The following is a 16,988-nucleotide window of genomic DNA, read 5'->3' on the forward strand; positions in this document are numbered from 1 at the left end:
ATCATATGACTCTAGAAATTCGTTGATGTCTTTGAGATTTTCTATTTTATTGGAGTATAAATTTTCAAAATAGTTTCTAATTATCTTCCATATAGTATCCATTGTGATATTTCTTTTTTTCATCATGAATTTTAGTAACTTGAGTTTTCTCTCTCCTTCATTAACATGGCTAAGAATTTATCAGTTTCATTTATTTTTTCAAAGAACCAACTTTTGTTTTGTCAATTTTTTCAATTGTTTCAATTTCATTGATTTCGGCTCTGATTTTAATCATTTCATGTCTTCTATTTTTGGTGTGAATTTGCTCTTTTCATAAGGCTTTGAGATGTAAAATTAGGTCATTGATTTGTTGACATTTTAGTCTTTTAATGAATGAGCTCTATGCAATGAATTTCCCTCTTAGTACTGCCTTTGTAGTGTCAAAGAACTTTTGATATGTTGTATCAGTGTTCTCATTTAACTCTAAGAATTATTTAATCTTCACTCTGCTGTCTTTTTCAACCCATTGTTCATTCAGTAGCATATTATTTAGTCTCCAGGTGTTGGAGTAGCTCCTAATTTTTTTTTATTTCATCATAAATTTCTAATTTCATTCCATTAGGATCTGATAGGATGCAGGATAGAGCTTCTATTTTTATGTATTTGCTAAGAGTTGTTTTGTGGCATAATATGTGGTCTATTTTAGTGAAGGATCCATGTGCTGCTGAGAAGAAAGTGTATTCACTCATTGAAGGATGAAATATTCTGTATATATCAGTTAAATCTAAGTTATTGATTGCATTATTGAGTTCTATAGTTACTTTTTTCAGCTTTCATTAGAAAGATCTATCCAGTGGTGAAAGAGGTGTGTTAAAGTCACCAGAATTATTTTGCTGTGGTGTATTTGACTCTTGAACTTGAGAAGAGTTTGTTTGATGAATGTAGATGCTCCATTATTTGGGGCATATATATTTAAAATTGTTGTGTCTTTCTGATGTATGGTTTCTGTAAGCAGTATAAAATGTCTTTCTTTATCCTTTCTGACTATCTTTGGCTTTAAGTCTAATTTATCTGATATGAGGAAGGAAACCCCTGCTTATTTAAAATACAGTCCATGTGAGTGATTTTTTTGATGTTGTTGTTGTTGTTTTTGTTTTTCCCATCCTTTCACCTTCAGTCTGTGGATGTCTTTTCCTATGAGGTGAGTCTCTAGAAGGCAGCATGTTGTTGGGTCTTTTTTAAATCTAGTCTGCCAATCTATGTCTGGATTAATGACCTTAGGCCATTAAAATTCAGGGTTATTATCGAGACATGGTTTGTATTCCTCGTCATTTTGGTTTAATTTTTTCATTTTTAACTTTACTTGGTTTGTCCTTTGATTGACTTTTCCTTTAGTATCATTCCTCCTTTGCTGATTTCCATTTCCTCTTCATGGAATAATTTGCCAAGGCTGTTCTCTAGTGCAGGCTTTCTAATTGTAAAGCTTTTTAACTTTTGTTTTTCATGGAAGGTTGTTACTTCATCATCATATCTAAAGCTTACTTTTGCTGGATATAAGATTCATGTGGAATTATAAAAAATACTGTATTCCATGTCTGTGAAAGTATAGAAAACACTTATTTTTGCATTTTATTTCTGAAAGAATATGCACAAAATTGGGAGTAATTATTATTTATCCTGGATGTTGTAAATTCAGATTATTATAATTGCTCTTTGTGTATATATAATCTTTTCAACAAGAGGTATGATTACTTACATAACATAAATGCATATGATAAGCAACAAAATTATAAAGCAAGGGGTGATTTTATTATCAGATAGAAATTATATTAATTGTATTCAGAAAATGAGTCACAATAATTTCCAAAGCGAGTTTTACCTATATTTTGTTGGAGAACACAGTTTGATTATGTATTTCTAGGACTATATTTTTTCTGTTTTTTTTTTTTCAGAAGACTGTACTAACTATGATAGTTTTAAGGGTTTTTGTATCTTTACTGACTATATTCTACAGTTGCTTTTTCATCACTTTTTGTTAACTAGTTTGAAATGCCAATCTGCTGAATCCTCATATCACTTCATTTAAACTTCTATTATGGCTTTGACTTCTAAAAGATTGACATTTAACTTGCTATACAATATAACTCAAACCATTGTTTCAAGACTTATGTACCATAGTGTAGTAAGGAGACAGTCTCATATGGCCAAAGTGGATGTGCTTAGCAAAAAGTAGATGCAGTAAAATTGCAACCCTGACATCAGTAGAGTATTTTTAACACATTTCTGAAATCCACTGAGTCTTAATTTTCTTTCTACTTAAAAATACTAATAATAGTGTTGTCTTACAAGACTGGGGATAGGAAAATATGAAAAATCATAAGATGTTTAAGACATAATAGGTGTTCGAGAAATTTTGGATATCCTTTTAAAACTTATATATAACATCTATATGCTATTTAAATTTCACTAAATTCAATGTTCTCTGAAACCACCCCTGAACTTTAACATGTTCAATCAAAATGATCTGAAGATCTGAGACCTTTCAAACTAGTCAATGAAAAGAGGGAATAGCAAGCTGCAGGCAGATATAATAAAAATATAAAAATCATTTGAAATGGTCTCATTTTACTCATGTCTGCCAGCAAGATTTTATATTTTTCAAGGTCCATCCAAAATAATACTTTCATACAGTGTCTTATTACTACCAACTCTAATGTGGTTTCCACCTCCTTTCAATTGTGCTTAAAACCACATGTCTTCTGTTGTTATTGTTGTTGCTGTTGTTGTTACATGGCTTGCCTTATTTATTTATTTATTTATTGTCATGGGGATTGAACTCAGTGATGCTCAACCACTAAGCTACATCTCCAAGCATTATTATTTTTTTAAAAAAATTTTGAGACAGGGTCCCATTAAGGTGCTTCAGGCCTTGCTAAATTGCTGAGACTGACCTGAAACTTTTGATCCTCCTGTCTCAGTCTCTGTAGGATTATAGGTGTGTGCTATCTTGTCAATCCCTCACCTGATTCTTTATTGTTATTTTTATTTGGATATTATGTATACTAATTTATAATGTTCTTAATGTCAGAAACTGATTTAGTTGTCTTTGTATAAAATATAATGTTCAATGTCCTACCTTCAACATATATCAATTGAATTGGGGGTCGGAGTAGAGATTTATAAGAATAAAGGAGTGATGATTATTGTAACATGAAGGGGCTTGTAAGTGAAATATAACACATGAAAAAGTTGTTGTCCCATGTTTTGATAAAAGAAGAAATATACATGGGCAAGGCAAAGTAAAAATAAGTGTGTACCATGTATATCTGAAGTGTTTAGGGAAGAATATGTAAATAATTTGAAACGAAGAATGGGTGTTGGCTTGGTATAGACACATTCATGAATTATTGGAAAAACTCAGGAAACAAGTGTGTTTGAATAGAAAATATCAAATCTGACGCATTTAGCTTTAAAGAAGCAACAATCAATATTATATCAGCAATGAGTACACAAGTGTTAAAACAAGTAGAATATAGGTTCTCAAATACATATATTGACATAAAAATCACAGAATGATCAATTTTGAATAACTGTTAGATGACCACCATCTAATTTCCATGAAGGTGAGTTAGAGAAAAAAAAGATGATAAAAAAATATAAGATTATATAAGACAGATAAACATGTGACATCTTTCTAAATTACAGAATCTCAAAATCTACAAAAGCATTATAGAAATAGATATCAAATATATATATATATATATATATATATATATAAAGATATTAACATGTTTTATTCTTTCAGATAGGATATAGTAGTTTGCAGTTTGTCAATAATCTCGCTAGGATAAAAAAGAAAAATTAAAATTTTAAGGCATCAGAGAGATGCAGAGGCAATGAACAACATCCCATAAAGAATAAAATCTTTTAGAAGAGAAGTAAGTATCTTCTGTTACCTCTTCCTTGCCAGAATTAGAAAATTCTCAGATAAGACAGAATTAAAAATCTAATTGGCTTAAACAGAGGGTTATTGCTTATAACAACAAATACCCCAGGCTCTATGATATTTCCATGGAGTTGAAGTAATAAAATTGGAGACTTTATGGTCTTAAATATACACACAAGTTATTTTTTATTCTGAATATAAACAGGATAGGAGATTTTTAAAATAAGCCAAATCCCATAAAAAATAAAGTGGAAACTTTTCTAATTCCTAATGCCTGGAAAAAAACTACCTAGATAGAAATCCTAAAAATACAATAGATAAAAATAAAACCCCTGGAATCTGTTTTACTTTAGGATAATTTACCATTTAGGGCATGGTAAAAATACTGAAGACATACTCTTTACTCTGGTAGAGGGTCATGGTTGAAAGATAGAAAAACCAGCAGATATTTTGGCATTTATTTTGCCACTTTTATGGCAAAAATGGAGACTTGAAGTACTTCAAACACAACCATTATCATCCTGGAAACATCTGTTCAATTATAAAGCTAAAATGAGATAAGCTTCAAATAAAATTTAAAAATAAATAAAATGAATATAAAAAATAAAAATAAAAACAAATAACTTTTAAAACCAAAGTGAAAATTCTCACAAATTGCGGGTGCTGACAAAAAATATCCTTGTGGATTTTCAGTCAAAAGCCCTGGATAGAAACATCATCACAACAGGAATAAATGTAAGGTATACACAATCTACCAAAATGGCAGTTCAGCCTCAACCCAATTTTGTTTCTGATTTGATTAAAGTGATAAACTCTTATTCTAATATAAGCCTAGCCATTAAAATGTTAAACCGTGTTTTAGTCAGCTTTTTCACTGCTGTGACTAAAAGAGCTCATAAGAAAAACTTTAAAGGAAGAAAAGTTTATTTGGGGGCTCATGGTTTCACAGGTCTCAGTCCATAGACAGTGGAGCCCATTCCTCAGGGCTAAAGGTGAAGCTGAACATCATGATAGAAAAGTGTAGTGAAGGAAAGCAGCTCACATGATGATCAAGAAGCAGAGAGAGATTCCAATGTTCAGATACAAAATATATACCCCAAAGTCACACCCCCCAATGACACAGACCCTCCAGCCACACCCACCTGCCTCCAGTTACCACTCAGTTAAACCCCTTACAGATCAATTCACTGATTAGGTTAAGGACATAATTCAATCATTTATCCTCTAAACCTTCTTGCATTGTCTCACCTGATCTTTTAGGGGATACCTAATATGTAAATCATTACACCATCTCCAGTTAAATATTAAATCATAAGGAGTCTACACAGATATTTATGTACAATAAGCAGAATCCAATTTAAAGATAGAGGTAATTACTGATGAAAAATAACCTAGATGAAACAAAATAGGAAATAAAAATAAATCATATATAAGCCTGGCATTTGAACTAACAGATAAATTCTTTACATTTGATTTGGCATGGGGTTATACTTTTAATATAAACAAATTCAAACATGAATTTGTACACATGTATAATAAAAACATATATACGCATTGTAGTAGGTTGAACTGTGTCCCTGAAAAAGACATGTTCAAATATAAAATCCCAGTATGTGTGATTGTGACTTTACTTGACAATATGAAATTCACATATGTAATCAAGTTAAGAAGAATTAATATTGGATTAAGGTTGTTTCTAAATAAAAAGAATGGATCCCCAAATGGAGAGACACACATGCACAGATGCACACAGAGGGAAGATGACCAGAAGGAGAAAGAGGAAGAAATTGAAGTAATGCAGTTATAATACAAGGAATGCCAAGGATTTCCAGCACTGAAGCTAGAAAGAGAAGCTAGGAAGAAACAAGGAAAGATTCTTCGTTGGATTCTTCAGAGGGAGCATGGCTATGCCTACATCTTGATTTCAGATTTTTAGCTACAGAATCTCTGAGAAAATAAATTTCTGTAGTTTAATCCGTCCGGTTTGTAGAAGTTTGTTATATCATCACTATATATATATATTTACATATATATATAATATCAAAAAATAACTTTTATTCCTTGAAAAAAATAAAGCATGTGAGTTAAGAGACACATGCACACTTGTATTTTTTTTCTGAAATATTTTCCAAAATATGGCATAGTCAAATATAACCCAAAGAGATAACAACATTGTTTAGTAGAAAGAAGATATCGAGATAAATTAAATTTTGGGTCTACCAAAATGGTTGAGGTTTAGAGGGAAGGGTAGAAAAGATGAGAAAGAGCCACACAGAAGAAGGTACAGTTCTCTGCATAAATATTTGGCTAAAAACCTTGGGAAACAACATATACAAGTTTGAGTAAGGCTCTTGGAGGTTCTGCAGAGAACAGAAACTGACAAAATGAAGAGTAGAGCAGATTTTGATATCAGAGTAATATTGGCCTCATAGAGTTTGGAAGGATTCCCTCCTTTTCTATTTCATAGAATAATTTGAGGAGTATTGATATTACTTCTTCTTGGAAGGTCTTGTAGAATGTGGCTGTAAATCCATCTAGTCCTGGGCTTCTCTTTGTTGGTTGGGTTTTGATGGCATCTTCTATTTCACTGTTTGAAATTGGTCAGGTTAGATTGTGTATATCTTCCTGATTGAGGTTGGGTAGATGAAATGACTCCAGAAATTTGCCAATTTCTTCAAGATTTTCTATTTTATTGGAATATGAATTTTAAAATAGTTACAATTACCTTTTATATTTCAATACTGTCCATTGTTATATTTCATTTTTCACCACAAATTTTAGTAATTTGAATTTTCTCTCTCCCTATCTTCATTAGCATGTCCAAGGATTTATCAATTTTATTCATTTGCTCAAAGAACCAACTTTTCATTGTGTCAAATTTTAAATTTTTTTTCTTTAGTTTCAATGTCATTAATTTCAGCTTTGATTTTAATTTTTTCCTAAAATTCAGACTAACATATATAATGAACATAAATGCAAAAATTCTCAATAAAATTTTGGCAAATTGAATATAAAAACATCAAAATGACAGAGCACCATGATTTAAATGGGGTTCATCCCAGGGATGCAAGGTTGGTGCAACATACAGAAATCAAAAAATGTAATTCATCACATCCATAGACTTAAAGATAAAAATAACATGGTCATTTCAATAGATGCAGGAAAAGCATTTGACAAAAAACAGAACTGCTTCATGTTCAAAATAATAGAAAAACTAGGGATACTAGGAACATATCTCAACATTGTAAAACCTATTTATGGTCCAACGCCAACATCATTCTAAATGGAGATAAATTTAAAGAATTCCCCCTAAAAACTGGAACAAGACAGGGATGCTTTCTTCACCACTTCTATTCAACATAGTTCTGGAAACTCTACCCAGAGTAATTAGACAGATGAAAGAAATAAACGGGATATGAGTAGGAAAAAAAAGAATTCAAACTATCACTATTTGTTGACAATATAACTCTATATTTATAGTATAAAAAATCTACCATAAAACTTCTAGAACTAATAAATGCATTCAACAATGTAGAAGGATATAAAATCAACACCCATAAATCAAATGTATTTCTGTACATCAGAGACGAATCCTCTGAAAGAGAAATTAGAAAGTCTACCCCATTTACACATGCCAAAAATACATACATACATAAAATGCTGGGGAATCAAACTAACAAAAGAAGTGAAAAACCTCTAGAATGAAAACTACAGAACACTAAAAAAAGCAATTTAAGAAGACATTAGAAGATCGAAAGATCCCCCTTGCTCTTGGATAGGAAGAATTAATATTGTCAAAATGACCATACTACCAAAAACATCATACAGATTTAATACAACTCAAAAATACCAATGACATTCCTTATAGAACTAGAAAATCAATCATGAAATTTATTTGGAAAAATAAGAGACCCAGCATAGCCAAAGCAATTCTTAGCAAGAAGAGTGAAGTAGGTGGCATAACAATTTTAGCCATTAAACTCTATTACAGAGCTATAGTAACAAAAATGGTATAGTATTGGCACCAAAACAGACAAGTACATCAATGGTACAGAATATAAGACACAGTGACAAGCCCACATAAATGCAATTATCTCATACTAAACAAAGGTACCAAAAACGTACATTGGAGAAAAGATAGTCTCTCCAACAAATTGTGCTAGGAAAACTGGAAATCCATATACACCAAAATGAAATTAAAACTCTATGTCTCACAATGCACAAAACTCAACTCAAAACGGATCAAGAACTTAGGAATTAGGCCCAGAGACTCTGCATCTAGTAGGAAAAAAAAAGCAGGCCCAAATATTCATGATGGCTTAGGACCTGACTTCCTTAATAAGACTCCAAAGTGCAAGAAGTAAAATCAAGAGTCAAAAGTGTGATGGATTCATACTAAAAAGCTTCTTCTCAGCAAACAAAAATAGTCAATAACATGAAGAGACAGCCTATAGAATGGCTGAAATCCTTTACCACACCCATCTCAGATAGAGCACTAATCTCCAGGATACATAAAGAACTCAAAACACTTAATGCCAAAAAAATAAATAACCTCGTCAATAAATGGGCTAAGGAAATGAACAGAAAATTCATAGAAGATCAACAAATTTGTGAAAAAATGTTTAATATCTGTAGCAATTAGAGAAATGCAAATCAAAACTACTCTAAGATTTCATCTCATTCCAGTCAGAATGGCAATTATCAAAAATCAAGCAACAATAAGTGCTCATGAGGATGTGGGGAAAAATGTAAGTGATTCATTGCTGGTGGGATTGCAAAATGCTATAACCACTTTGAAAAGCAGTATAGAGATTCCTTAGAAAATTTGGAATGGAACCACCATTTGACTCATCTAGCCCACTCCTCTATCTATACATAAAGGACTTACAATCACCACACTATAATGATGCAGCCATATCAATGTTTATAGCAGGTCAATTTGCATTGCCTAAACTGTGAAAACATCCTAGATGCCTTTCAACAGATAAATGGATAAAGAAAATGTGGCATATATATACAAAAGAATACTACTCAGTCTTAAAGAAGAATGAAATTATAGCATTTATGGGTAAATGGATGCAGTTGGAGAATATCATGATAAACAAAATAAGTCAATCCTAAAAAAAAACAAAAGTCAAATGTTTTCTCTGATAAGTTGATGCTGATCCATAATAGATGGGGGTCAAGAAAAGAATGGAGGAACTTTGGGTTGAGCAGAAGGCAGGGAGGGAAGGGCAGGGAGTGAAGTGTTTGTGGGGGAAGATAGTAGAACGTAGAACGAGATGGACATTATTACCGCTATGTATGAGTATGATTGCACAAATAGTGTGACTCTATATCATGTACAACCATAGAAATAAAAAGTTGTGTTCCATTTATGTAAAAAATAAAATCAATAAAGAAATAAAATAAAACTTTTTTTTAAAAAAGAGTAGAACAGAGATTAAAGAGATAACACATTGGAGATGAGGCACTGAGATACAAAAATATTTAGAGTTTACACACTTTTTTCAACACCCCTGACTATCTTTGGAGTCCCTAACAACAATTCCACAAAAATAAGGAACATACTTTACTACGTTGGTTACATCAGGAAAACAAGGAAAGGTAAAAGTGAAGTATAGGCTAATGTAAAAAACAAAGATAAGCATGATTAAGGTGATCCTCTGATAATTTAAATGCAGGCTTAGGCAAAAGAAATACTCTATAGAGAAAATTTTCATAATCAAGATCCTTCTCACTATATAAGGAACAATGAATGACATGAAGAAACAAATTATTAGAAATGTAAAAATGTAGAAAATAGTGACCAGTACTGAAAAAGGTACTCTATAAAAGCAGACCCAGATATGATACAAATATTAGAATTAGCACAAAAAGATCTCAAAATAACTATGATTAATATAATAAAGGAAATATCAGGTAAAGGTGAATATAAGGAGAGACATATTATAGGAAAATAAAATTAAAATAATAGGTGGTCTCTAACTTTGAAAGGCAATACTTAAATAACATATGGGATTATTTTAACATTAAATAGAACATAACACAAAGACAAGATTATTAATAGTAATGAAATGTCAACAATAAAGGGTTAAATTGCCCAATTATTGGGTAAACAGATGTAAGTCTTAATTTTTCATAGGAAGAAGATTCTCTGATTACCAGTTGAGGCAGCCAGACAAGTGATATGAGACAATTCATTTTAGCTGGAGGCAGGGTCTTATAAGAAAAATTTAGTGGGAGTGTGGTGGGTTGCCATTTTGGGCTTGGAGGCATCTCACACAGTGGTTGACACCTCAGGGAGGAGAGCTGATAGGGATGTTAGAGGGAAAAGGAAAGCTTCTGGTCAATATAAGAAGATAACCAAGGCAAAGGAATGTGAGGAGGTATGATGGGAATTAATATGCATAGAGGACTTGAATTTGGTAGGCTGTCCATGCCAAAAATAGAAGTTGGACATTCAAGTTTGACTATGGTCTTCCATTTAGGCAGAGAAAGAAAGAAAGAAAGAAAGAAAGAAAGAAAGAAAGAAAGAAAGAAAGAAAGAAAGAAAGAAAGAAAGAAAGAAAGAAAGAAATGAAAAAGGCTTTAGCGTAGGATTTTAATCCAGAGTAATAAGATCTAATTCTCTGAGGTTCCCATTTCTATCTGCCTACAGGTAATCTATCTCCTGACTCAATCACACCTCTGAAGAGGTCCTTGACTGCTGTCAGCAATCACACCTGTGAAGAGGTCCTTGATTACTGTCAGAAAAAAGGGTGATAACCACTCTGATTTCTTTGAGCTTATGGTCGGTATTGTCTGTGGCAGTCAGGGAAAACCTTCAAAGGGTCTATCTTGGGGGCCTTGGTAGAAGTTGCAAGGCAGCTCCATGATGGTCAAATTTACATGACCATTTAGAATTTAATGGACTCTGGGCATCTTGTGCATCCAGGCAGTGCTAAGGTCCATAATGGCATCTGGCAGGTGATTGGACAAATTGTACATGAGGAAGGCATCAAGCTAGGACAACAGTAAACAATAAAGCAAATAATTATTTTCTGTAAACAATTAGCACAAAGGCAATCAGTGTTATCAGCCAGGCTCTGAAGATTTCAAAGATAGTAAGTTATTAGAGCTGAAGTTGTGGTCTGACATGACATTTATTTGTAAGCAGAGTCCATTCAAGGCTTTAAAAACTTGAATTTGCTTAGCTTCTTCTCTTCCTAATTCTTTGTATAATTATTGACCTTGTTATTGCTTCCTCTTTGTTTCAACTACTCACCTCTTTTTACAGAGAACCACTACTGATCAGAGGTTCCAGAACATCCTCCTGCTAGTGCTAGGTCCACTAGAACTGTTCAATACCAGAGCCTACAAGAGTCCTCAACCAAGGCCTCTTCTCAGCAGAAAGCAATATGAGAGACATCATCACCTCTCCTCCTTTCACATTTTTCTTATCAAATAAAAAGTAAAGGCAGGAATGTTAGATAGAACATGACAATGCCATTTTGAAACATATCATCTATCTTGAAACAAGAATCACATCCAGTTCACTCTGACCCAGCCTGACCTAAACCCCAGATAATATTCCTCCATCATGCAAAGAAAACCCAAACACTCCATCATCATGCAAAAGGAAATAGTTATCTAGTACTGAAATTCTGAAAACACCTAGTTTCTTATGAAAGTAACACCACAAGGACCATTCCCTGACAACCCCCTAGCAAAGGCCCTTTTTCATCTCCTATATCTACCCCAGGATGTAAATAGAAGATGGGTCTCAGCCTCTATTGCTCACCTCCTCAGGTTTGTCTTGAATAAATCTGTATTACTGTTGAAAATTTTTAAAATAAAAGAAAAAAAGGGTTGAATTGAAACAGGGAGGGAAAAAGACATTAATCCAAAATTAAGAAATTATTAAAATATCTAAAATGCATGTAATCAGAGTGCAAGATAATAAGAAAGTTGATGAGACAGAAACAACACATGAAAATTAATTACTGTAACATTTTGAAATCTGACAAAATACCTCTATCTACAGATATCAAAAAAACAGTTAATATGACCATAATAATATGTTGAAAATGTAAGCACAAAATTTGTAACAAAGTAGACTTCAATAAAGAAGGTGAATACAGAAATTTACAGATTTTTTAAAAGTCCATTCATTCATTATTAGGGTATATGAATTAGAAAAACTCCTTAGGCTTAAGAACAACAATTCTAATGGGAAAAGAAACCATGAAAACAAAGAAATAGAATCAAGAATGGTAAATATGTTGCTAAATGGAAATACATTTAAATAAAACACCTTGATAATAATGTCTAATTAGATTTGTAACATATGTAGAGACAAATTATGTAATAATAGCATAAGAGTTCAAAGGAGTGAAATTGTTGTGAAAATACTATATTATTTGGGACATAGTAAAAATTACTAATTGAAAGAAAATACTAATGGATGTCTATTGTACTCCCTAAGGTAACCATTTCTAAATAATGAAAAGGCATGAGTAAAGTTGAACAAATAAACACACACACACAGAATAGCAAACACTTTACCCAAGAAAAACAAGAAAGGAAGAATAAAGAAATAAATGATCCAAATAAAAGACAAATGATAGTAAATATTAATTATGTAATTAATTATTTACAAGATTAATGGCCTAATAATTGTTATAATGAATAAAAGACAGTATCATTTTCAATTAACCCTATTTTAATATAATAAGAGAAACATTCAAAGTAAATATATGGTAAAATATATTTTTAAAAACTACCCAAAGAACCATTGTAGCCCAATCAATATTTTAAAAAAGAAATCAAAAGTAACATATAAATGAACAATTTCATTTCTGAGTATATACCTGAAAGAAATGAAAGCAAGGACTTGAATGATTATTTCTACACCCATTTTCATAACATTGTTCATAATAGTCAAATGATAGAGTCAAATCAAATGTTCACCAATGGGTTATCAGTAAAATTATGGTATACCCATATAAGGGAATATTATTAAAACTTTAATAAAAGGGGGGAAATTTGGGCACATGCTATAACATAGATTAAACTTGAAGACATTATGCTATGTGAAATAACCCAGATATAAAAGGATAAATACCGTGGGTTTACATGGAATGAAGTTAAAAGGAGCTTGAGGAAAGGCTATGGGGATTTATTATTTTAATGGATACAGAATTTCAGTATTGGAAGATGGAAAGCTTCTGTTTACAGATGTTGTTGGCTGCATAACAATGTGAATGTACTTACAGTCATGGATTGGGCACTTTAAAAAGTTAAAATTGCAAGGATTTGATATTTCACAGAATATGACTGTCCTTAAATAAGATTTCAATAACAAAATACTAAAATGTACAAATATATGAAAACTAAGTAACACATATCTAAACAATATATGTTTAATTTTAAATTTAATAGCAATTTCATGCAATGCAAAAAATTAACAAAGATAATTTATAGTTTTTAAATTCATACATTATAAAGGGAAAAAATTAAAAAAACAATTATTTCAGTTTCTAACTCACAAAGATAAAAAAAACAAGGCAAATAAAACAAGGATAATATAGGGAAGGTACATGCAAATGTATCAGAAATTTAAATAAATATATGAAAAAATTAATAACACCAAACGTTTATTTCTTTTATTATATTATTAAGCTGATAAACCCATAGAAATATTGATCAAGAAATACAGAGTTCAAAAAACATTCATAGAGGAAATGTAGAAGGATTCTAGTTTAAGATCCTGCATACATTACAGGCTGATAGCATATTACAAGCAAATTTATATCAATAAATTCAACATATAAAATTAGATGGAAAATTCCTTGAAAAATACAATTTGCTAAGACTTACACAAAGGGTAACATAAAATATGAAAGATGATTTATTAAAAAATTGAATAAACAGTTGAAAAACTAGCCACAAAAAAGTGCTCATCCTGGATCTTTACACTGGTAAATTCTTATTAATATTTAAGAAACAAATAATACTTATATATTCTTTAAGAAGAATGGTAATAATGAAACTTTTTACAATTCTTTACATGAAACTAGCAAAATCATAACACCAAAACCTGACAATGATATCATAAGACAAAGGATATTGGCCATATTAAACTTAAAGGGAAAAGTACCTTAACACAACATTAGCAAATGTAATCCACTGAAACTTACAAGGCATAATGCATCATGATTGACTCATTTATTGAAAGAATTCAAGGTTGGTTTAACATTGGAAAATTAACCAGTATACTTTGGTATATTAACATAATAAATGGAGATAAAAAGATGATCATCTTGATAGATTCAGACAAAATATTTGTCAACATTGAACACTGATTTATGGTGAAACTCCCACAAAATTAGGAAAAGAAGGTAGTTTCTCTATTGTGATAAATAATGTCCACTAAAATTTATAGATATTACACATTCAATGGTTATTTATTTAAACATTACCCCTGAAGTTACTGCCAATCAAGGATGTCCACCATTATTGCTTCATTTATTATTAAATAGAATTATGCTCAAAGACATAAACATTGGTAAAATAAGACTAACAGAGAACTTGTCAGGGTATATACAAAATCTAAAAAAATTCTGGAAAATTAGAATTAATAAAATAATTCACAAAGGTTAGTTAATTAAAATATGAACACAAAATGTCAAATTTTCCACATGCTTGTAACAAAAGTATACTTTAAATATAATATTATTTAAAATAACATTATAATGTCAAGTAACATAAATAGTTCAGTACTTCTACATTGAAAACTGTAAGACATCACTGATAACCATTGAATAACAATATGAATAAATTAAAGGTAATGGATGAGAGAACTTCACATTGTTACAATGTCAGTTCTCAAAACTAAATGATCTATAGATTCAAAGCAAACCAATTACAACCCCAACAACCTTTTTGCTGCGTCTGATGAAGTGTTTTCAAAATTCACATAGAAATGTAAGTAGCAAAGAACAGTCAAGAGATATAAAAGAAACTAAAGGGTTTATATTACCAAAGACTTGACCTCTGTATAAATAAAGGATGATACTGAAACAAAAATGGGCAAGTAGACTACTGCAACATATAAGAGGGTCCAGCAATTGAAATATGCCTACATGAACTGCCTAGTATATGCTGAAAATGAAACTACATTGGAAAGTATGATTGGTTTTTTTTTTGTGAATGGAACTGGATCAATTTGATATTCAGAATGGGGAAAATTTTTGTTAATTATCATTATAAACAAAAGGGGTCAGATAAACAGAATAGTTAAATATAAAAGAGAAAACAATAAGAAACTTACAGGAAAGTAGGAGAAAATATTTTCATGACCTTTGAGTAGGTGCATACTTTCATATAGAACTTGAGAATTACCAGTCATAAAAATGTTCAACATCATTAGAAGTTACAGAAATGCAAATCAAATCTACACTGAAATATCATCTTACACCAGTCAGAATGACAGCCATCAATAATAGTAAATGCTGGAGAGGATGTGAAGAAAAAGGAACACTTTTACACTGTTACTGGGACTGTAAATTGGTACAACCCATCTGTAAATTAGTATGGAGATTCCTCAAAAGACTAGGCATGGAAACACCATATGAACCAGTTATACAACTTCTCAGAATTTATGTTCAAAAATTAAAGGCATCTTCCTATAACGACACATGCATAAGCATGTTTACAGCAGCATATTTCACAAGAGAAAAACTATGGAAACAGACTAGGTATCTATAAATGGATAAATAAATAAAGAAAATGTGGTATATATGCATAATGGAGTTTTATTTGGCCATAAAGAAAAATGAAATTATGTGACTGGGGTTGTGGTTCAGCAGTAGAATGCTCGCCTAGTGCGTGCGAGGCCTTGGGTTAGATCCTCAGCACAACACAAAAAATAAATAAATAAAAACAAAGGCATTGTATACAACTAAAAGAAATAAATACAGAAAAATGAAATATGGCATTTTCAGGAAAATGGATGGAATTAGAGAACACAATGTTGAGTGAAATAGATCAAATTCAGAAGATTAATTGTGGTATGTTTTCTTTCATATGTGGAAGCTAGAGAGGAAAAAGGAAAACAAGGGTGAGGGGAATCTGCTAAAAATCAAAGTGAGATTAGTAGAAGACAGGGACCAATGGGCAGGAGGCAAAGAGGTAGGGGAAAATTGCTGGAAACTGATATTGCCAAATTATATTGTTATGTTGTGTACATGTATGAACATGTAACAACAAATTCCATCAATACATATAACTAAAATGCAAAAATAAAATGAGGAAATAATAAACAGTAATTAATAAACTGGCTAAATTATGATCTAGAACTACTGTTCATCAAGATTCCAATACAAGTGTGAAAAGGTAGCCCACAAATTTGTTCACAAGAACTATCACCCACCAAAAGACACATTCTAAGAAAAAAATTATATATATATATATATATATATATATATATATATATGTGTGTGTGTGTGTGTGTGTGTGTGTGTGTCTGTGTGTGTGTGTGTGTGTAAGGAAAAATACAATGACATGAAAAGTACACATTTGGAGGAAAAATAAACAGAATTCCTTGAAAATGTAGATTGAAAGAATGAGAGATGAAAACTTTCACAGTGATCCTGTGGGTCCTAGCTTATTAGAATGGTTGTATTATTTATACAAAGGTAGAAAATGGTAGGTATTTTTTGAAAAGATATTGTCATTTTTATACATACAGAATTTGAAGTGATTAGCCATATATTGGTATACCTTTTTATTAGTTCATTGTAGTTATACATAATATTGATGTTCATTTTGACATAAACATACAGGCATAGAATAAAATTTGCCCTAATTTAGTCCCCAGTGCTTCCTCTTTCCCTCTCCTCCTCCCTCTCCCTGTTCTCCTACCTCTATTCCACTGGTATTCCTTTGACTTACAGTTTATTTTAATTGGTGCTTTATTGATAGACATAAAGGTTAAAACAATTGTGTTATATATGTACATAGTAATTTGCTCATTTTACTCCACCATTCTTCCCTTTTCATGTCCGTCCTCCCTTCCCTT

The sequence above is a fragment of the Urocitellus parryii genome, chromosome X, assembly GCF_045843805.1.
Source record: "Urocitellus parryii isolate mUroPar1 chromosome X, mUroPar1.hap1, whole genome shotgun sequence".
Lineage (NCBI taxonomy): Eukaryota > Metazoa > Chordata > Mammalia > Rodentia > Sciuridae > Urocitellus > Urocitellus parryii.